Source organism: Limulus polyphemus, unplaced genomic scaffold (assembly GCF_000517525.1).
Source record: "Limulus polyphemus unplaced genomic scaffold, Limulus_polyphemus-2.1.2 Scaffold11384, whole genome shotgun sequence".
NCBI classification, from domain to species: Eukaryota; Metazoa; Arthropoda; class Merostomata; order Xiphosura; family Limulidae; genus Limulus; species Limulus polyphemus.
The window spans coordinates 6,359-14,216 of NW_013676994.1; the positions used below are offsets into that span (position 1 = coordinate 6,359).

At 34.7% G+C, this 7,858-nt stretch overlaps 1 long non-coding RNA gene across 1 annotated transcript; it reads right to left on the minus strand.

Moving 5' to 3' along the window:
• Positions 1 to 1,613: 1,613 nt before the first annotated feature.
• On the minus strand, positions 1,614 to 7,852 carry LOC111083818. The gene is made up of 2 exons (XR_002609265.1): positions 7,615 to 7,852; positions 1,614 to 1,727 (listed from the first exon to the last, which is right to left on the minus strand). It is a non-coding gene; the product is annotated as an uncharacterized LOC111083818 (long non-coding RNA).
• Between the last annotated feature and the right edge of the window lie 6 nt (positions 7,853 to 7,858).

Consider the following 7,858-nt stretch of genomic DNA (forward strand, 5'->3'; position numbering starts at 1 on the left):
ATATTATGTTCTTTCCTGTACAGAGAACTGTCTATTTCATTTTCAGTTCAAACTTTATTCTCATGGGAAATGCACCATTGAGCTTAACTGAATTCTAAACAGCTCTTATCACACAGTTAGAAAGCCAGAAAAATTGTGATAGTCATGGGACATTGCCTGCTTTTTGTGTGTTATTATTCAGTGTTGTTTGGTGTATTATGTCATTAAATAAAAAATTATTTAGTGCAATATTGCAGGGTTAAGTTTCATCGACAGTTAACAGCAAAAATAAAGACCCAAATAAGTACTATATTTCTTGTTTTTAATGTGTATTCTCTATTTATTATTACAAAAGTAACTAAAATGTAAAAATTAAAAACTTTTTAGGTTAGATAAGGTAAAATACTTGCTATTAGCCCATGCATTACATAATTTGATAGGGTAACGTGAGCTACACATTTGCCAAATGACTTACAACTTGTGTGGAAGGAACATTAGTTAGACACAGTTTAAAGAGCAATAAACTGTGTACTGTTACAAGTTTAAAGCTATTTAAAATAAAAAAGCAGTTTCGTGTTAAAATTTGTAGTTATGCTAGAAAAAAAGGGTAATTTAAATTTATTTCATTTTTTTATGGTGGTTACGAGGTCGGTCAAATTGACAAACTTTGTATAAGGTTAGAGAAGAAAAAATAACAGATGAAATATAAAGTTTTACTGAAAAAAAAGTTTGAAATTTATTGAGGAGGTTTTGGAGATTATTCAAACAAAATTTGAGAATTTTCAGATGATAAAAACTATTTTTATTCTTAACATGAAAATCTCTTTGCACAAGAAGCAGTCAACACTTTGACTCAATATGTTCACAGAGAAATTTATAGTGAAAATACTTCCTTAAAAATTCTGATTTTATATCCACAAAAGACACTTATTTCACAAGCTTTTAGTGTTTAAAGATACACAAAACATATTGAAAGTTATAGTATGAAAACTATAAAGATCAATTTGGGGTCACAAACTCGGTCAATTTGGCTGAGCCTGTAGCAAGAAGGTTAAACACTTCGAAAAGAAGCTTTGTGATCAGTGAAAACTTAGAAAAACTATTCAGTTGGTGTTTTATCCATTATAAATTAGTAGAAAAATGTGAAGGTAACAAAATAAATTAATTAGACTTTAGAGAAAAATCACCTTTAAATCACTATGGTTGTAATTTATTTACTTGGCGACATTTCTAGCAAATGCTCTTTTTCAAGCCAGAAAAAAGTCTGACATTAATGACATTAACCGACGGGCTTGTTTCTGGTTTGAAAAAGAGCATTTGCTTGAAACAGTGCCAAGTAAATAAATTACTATCATAGTGATTTAAAGGTGACTTTTCTCTAAAAATCTAATTTTTTTATCCACTGTAGCTGTGTTTCTGTTCTTACTATTTTACTTTATGAAGAAGTTTATATATGCCAGCTGTCAACCCACTGAATTTAGCAAAGATGTATTAAATAATGAAGGAACTGCTAGCTTGAGGATCAGTAAGAATATCTAATAATATCTTTGAATAAGTTTGCTAAAAGTACAATGCTAACAACACATGTAGAATCATTACTAATGCATTGTTATTATACTTCAAAGTATCATTAACTTACTTTTTTCTTGGACTTGAATACACTGCATTTGAAAACATTACTTCCTCCCTCTCTTGCAATGTAACTGAAGATTTTCAGGTCTTGGGAGTCATGAGAAACATAAAATATCCTAATAAATTCAAAACACAATTATGTAACATAAATGTGTAGACTTATAATTTCTACAGGTAAAACATATTGCAAAACTCATTGATAAATTCTATAAAGAAATAGGTGAAACAAAAACCATTTTGGTAATACTCCAGAAACATTTTAACAAAATAAAACAACTGTTTGATTGAGTATTTCAAAACTGTACCTGAAATTATAAACACACTTATTCATTCTTTAGCTGTGGCTAAACCTCAAATTTACTTAGCAAAATATATGGAAATCCAGTAATTTATATAAGCCCTACATAGAAGAAAATGCAAAACACAAACTCTTAGCCTCTGGTGAATTTTTAAAAGGTTGCAAACTTATATCATTTCTAAGCCTAAAAGCTTATTAACATAGAAGTACTTTTAGTATGTTATAGATGAGATGGAAATATTCATAGACTTGAAATAAGAAAAAATATGACAAACATTTTTTAGTCTATATTCATTTTTCAATGGGTACACAGTAATTAATATACCCTAAAATGTTTGTAAAACTCTGCAATCTGGGTGTTTAAGTTTCAAAGAAAGTAAATCAACATGTTTATTACCCTTTCCTTTCTAATGTGGCACAGTAAATGATATGAAGTGGTATGTTCATGTGATATTAATTCAGTGTATGTGTGAATATAAATATATTAAAGGTGTGGCGATACAGCGATATGATATGAGTATCGTATTGTGAAGCCATGATATGATTGTATCATTACATTTTCTGATATGATATGATTTATGTATCTTCAAGAAATTTGGCAAGCTTTCAGCAAACATTATAAGTCTTTTGTACAGAAAAAAATCAGAATTTCTAATGAAGTATTTTTGCTGAAAAATAATGATTTAATAATTAAAGATAAGTATTGAGTACTAATTGCTGTACTCATTTCTTTTATCAAAAAACATTACATGCAAAGTAAAATAACAAATTAACAATAACAAAATAGTTAGATATTAACTTTTTTTTATTTTTGGCAAGCTACCATTTAGTTAATCAAACCTGAGAATTTGAAAAAGCACTGTAAAATGTGAAGTACTTAAATAAGACAATGTTAGTAATATAGATAACAAATTACAGACAAGACCGTCAAACTTTGAAACAAACCGTTGGTAAAACTTCTGTCGTATTGCAGCATCAATATCTAGATACATTTTGTATCGACTACTATGATGAGAAATGCACCGCTAAGGGGCTAAAGCTTTACTTCAGAACACACACATACTATGAAACTTTTAAAACATACCACTCTTCATACTTCTGTAAATATGTAATCTATTTCCTTTATACTAAAGTATATGTAAGATCTTGCAAACACATATATAGTATGAGAGAGAGTCAATGTCACCCAAATTTGTACATCTGATGTTCTTCACAATTTCAATGTCTTTTTAATTAATTAATAATGTACACAAACAGAGCTTTGATTAAAGCATATACATGTATGTTTATCTATGACTCCCAGAATACTCTTTGGAGCACAAAATCTTTCTCATACGCGTGTGTACTGCATACACAACATTCCTTCCTTGCAACACACTGAATAAACGTTAAACGTAAAACAATCTACACCTTAAAAAATATCACCACCAATATAATTTCTGGCTTCAATGTTTAGAAAGGGTTCTAAGCTACATGTAAAGTTTCGTTTTCCTCTAAAATTGGTTTCATTATCAATTACTGGTCTTCATAGAATTAGTCTCATTTCCAATTCAAGGCACTTTACACCCCATAAACTCATTCTTAATGGCTTTTGATCAAAATACTTTCAAAAACCAATGGTCTTCAAGAGCATGTCAACAGAAATTGCTTTATTAACCTATGCTAAATATATTTAGTTATCAATACATTCTATTTCTTACTTATTAATATGTTATTTCTATTATTAAAAGAATCAGCAAATTTCATTTATGAGTTGCTCTTTCTGCTGTCTGCTCTTGATATAACCTTTTCATTAATACTCTATGAAATACAAGAAACATAGCAGTGTTTGAAAAGACTGTATAAAACTTTGGTTAAATTATTCAAGAAATAGGTTCTGGTACTCCGTAGTGGTGAGTACTGGCAGTAATCCTCAAGAGCACAAGCATTTGAACACAGGCAACCTTCCATGGACAAGTCAGAATACACCAGTCATATGAGTTGACAAATCCAACAAGTGAATGTAGTAGGTAATATATCACTCAAAACAGAGGAATTCCATAGAACAAATAGACAGAAATGAGAACCACAAGCCTAATAACATAGCAGGGAACAAACTGGACAAAGTCGTAAATGTGGATCCGATTGGGAGTACACATGGGAAATGGAAGGTAAGGAAATAGGAGAAAAGGCTAAATAACTTTCCTAGGCAACCGATGTCTTGGGAAGAAAGGTCCAACCCAGATAGAGGATAACACATGAGGAACAGCAAAGGATGTTGGAAACATTAATGGCATAAATATCAGAATGACAATAACCCCATGTAAGGAGGAAATAGGTTTGAAGGGAAAGATGGTTCAGGGAACACATTGCAATGGGTTCAAAAGGAAAACTGGATAGGGTATGAAGGGTAACATTGAGATCCAAATCCGACAGACAAAAAGACATTGTGGATGGACAAGACAAAAGGAATGGAAAAGGAGGTAAATAACTGGGGAGGAGAAAGAATTTCCAGAAGTGGGAGAATGGAAATGGTTCAAAACAGCAGCCTTATAACTAACAACAGCTTACACGAACAAACCCTGATCAAACAACCAGGTGAAGAACTGGTACAGATAAGGAACAGAAGGACAGGATGGGTGGTAGCCACAGCAAATGGACCAAAGTCTGAAGGAACACCAATGCCTCTGGTACACAGACAAAGAGGAAGGTTGAAAGGTATGAGCAAAGAAAGTTGCTACACTAGACGTCAGTCCATAAACTGAGGCAAGAGATCAGACAAAATCCATGCATGCAGATAGAGTATGGTAACACTGGAATGAACCATGTCAGATCACGGTTGTCAGAGGTGAGAATGAGACAAGACAGAGGTAAGGGCAGGGGATGTCACTCCAGCAAGGGCCAGAGCAGATGGAACTATGTCTAAGTCGGCCAATACCGGGCAATGAGCAAGACATGACGAGGAATGGTCTGGAGAAGGGAAAAACTCTGGAGAGGAGTCACTCCAGCAAGGGCCAGACCAGATGGAACTGTGTCTAAGTCAGCCAATACCGAGCAATGAGCAGGACATGACAAGGAATGGTCTGGAAAAGGGAAAAACTCTGCAGAGGAGTCTGATCGAAGGGTAGGTATACAAGTGAAAAACCCCTCCAAACCTAACTGAATGCATCTACTCCCAGAGCTGAAAGGTGTGGAAACAGAGACCACAAGGAAAGAATTTGGCATTCTAGTGGCTGGCAAACACATTTATGTGCAGTGTTTCCAGTTGAGAACACACCCACTGAAATACCCATGGAAGAAATAATCACTTCATGGGAATAACCTGGTTAGGTCAAGATAAGCGATCATCCACTAGATTCAGCAAACTGGGAACGTGACACACCAAGATCACCATGTAGTGGTTATGGGCCCAGTAAAGAAAATCCAGTGCCTGAAAACACAGAGATCTGGATTTGGTTCCTCCGTACTTGGTGATATAGCTGACAACAGTGGAATAGTCAGAATGAACCATAACCACCTGCCCCCCTCAGAAGTGGGAGGAAAATACAGAACCTGACAAACTGCAAAAAGTTCCTGGACGCTAGAAGGGAGAGTAGCCTCCTTGACAGACCATCAAATGGAAATCTCAGTAAACAGATGATACCCCAGACATGGTTGAGTAATGGGAACCCCCATCATGGACAGTTCCCTATTGAGCCACCAAGCAAGGTTGGTCCTCATTCCAGGGGGAAGGATAATGGAATGGTCCATGGGATTGTGGGAGAAGTTCTATTAGTGGAGAAGCATCCACTGACGGGAACGCATGTGAGCTCAACCCAAGGAAGCCCATATCCTCAAAAGAGAGAGAGAATGCCTCGTGCAGTGAGAAAAGGAGAAGATAGGGCCATTGAGATTACCCACACCATATCCTGAGCAAAAGTGAAGAAGGCTGGGCCCAATGAAGATGAGAATGAAAGAAAAATCCCCAATGCAATAAGAGATTCAAAATGACTTACAAAAGAGTGTACCACTCAACAAAACACATGGAGCAAAAGAAGGACTGAACGGCAGTACCCATACCTGGAAAACACGATCCACATGGATGAACCAAAGAAAATGATGTGACACTGGACCAGTTGGAATATGAGGATAATCATCTGTTACAATAACTTGATCATCCAGAGTCACGGGGAAAACCCCCAAAAGTGAGAGGCAGGATTCCATGGGGAAGCTAGTTGGCTCCAGATAAGAATTCAAACGGGATAGGTCTATGACGGGTCTCCAATTTCCCATCTGTCGAGGGATAACAAATAGATGGGAGTAAAACCAAGACTGAATGGGCACCACCCAATTGACAGCCCTTTTGTTAAAGAGGTCTTGAATAGACAAGGCAAAACAACTGGAAGAACTACAATCCCAAGGAGTAGGGAAGATGATGTTGGAAGTGGATAGGAGAGGAGTGGAACTAAGGACAGAAACCTTCAGATAAGAATCCAGAGAACCCACAGAACTGTCATGAAGTGTAGCCAAAAAGACACATAAGCTACACATACTTAAAGAACGTACTAATGAACTAATAAAACCTAGACATTTTTAGAGTATAGATAAAAATAATGAACCTGCAAAACAATGAAATTCAACCTAAAACATATATCAATAAGCAACACCTAAAGTACAAAACCACTAAAGGAACTTAGAAGATAAAAGACACATACATTTAGAATTTATTTATAAGTCCACTCGTAGAATCGATAAGACAAAGGACACAAAACTAAAATCTACTCTGAAGAACATGAGAATAAAAAGACACCCAGTTAACAATAATAATTTTTTACTCAAATCTAGTTCCTAATTAGATGTGATTAGTAGTAAAGAAAAAAGTTATGTTATTTAGTTTGTAAATAACATAAACAGTGAAAAGATGTACAAATAAAAAACCAACCCATCCACAAACTCAGTTGAAGAGGTAATTACTCAAGTAGCAATTATCATGAAAAACCCGTACATATACCAAAAATTAAACAAAAAGAAAATTATAATCATACTCTAAACACAAATATAAACTAAAGAAACTTAGGTGATAAAAGAATTATAAAAATCAAACTTGCCAAATACTGAGCAGAGAAGACATGAAAGACCTAAATTATTGTGTGTGGAAATTAAGTCAATCCATTCAAGTTCCTATAAACTCGCTAAACGTGGGTATACCAACTGGGAGTAAGAAAAACGCACTGAAAAAGTTACCAGAGATTACCTGGGAAATAGAACAATACCTAACCCAGGAGATAATATGGAGGTGTAGTAACAGGTGGAAAGTGCTGTAGAAAGAAATTTTCACTCAGTAGTTATATCCATCCTCGTAAAAAATTGTAACATGAAAGGAATAAATCGTCAGCCGAATGTAACACACAAACTTCCGGTGAACTAAATCCTGTGTTTCCCTAGCAGACACTGTCAACCCTAAGACTCATGTGAGAACCATTGTCTGTTGTCGTGGGAATTATATCATCCACCATATTAAATCTTGAATTCATATAAACATATTAGAATTTGGAAAACAGAAATATTTTTAAAACAAACGAGTAGAAACAATGGAAATCAATCACAAGAAGTCGAAATTAATACAAATTTGAGATCAAGCACAATGAAAATGTTGTAGTCACATGGAGAGCGAGTTAAAACACATTTATACATTAGAATGCCAATCAAGAAAGTGAGGATTACTCTAAGATAGTAGAGGTACCTACCTGTGCTAGTATAGAGGGCACAGTATGATTGGTGGAGGGTAGTCACATGATTAGCACATATTCTGAATTGGTGCGAAACTGATGGGGTGTAAAAGACTGGTGCGCTGGTAACAAAATTTTTTAGCAATGCTTAGAGGGCAGTCCAGGATCGAGGTAAGACCATTTCAGAAAAAAAAAGAAGCTTAATATTATCATAAATATTACTCCTGAGTACATAAGAACCTAGAAAAAAAACATCCTTGTT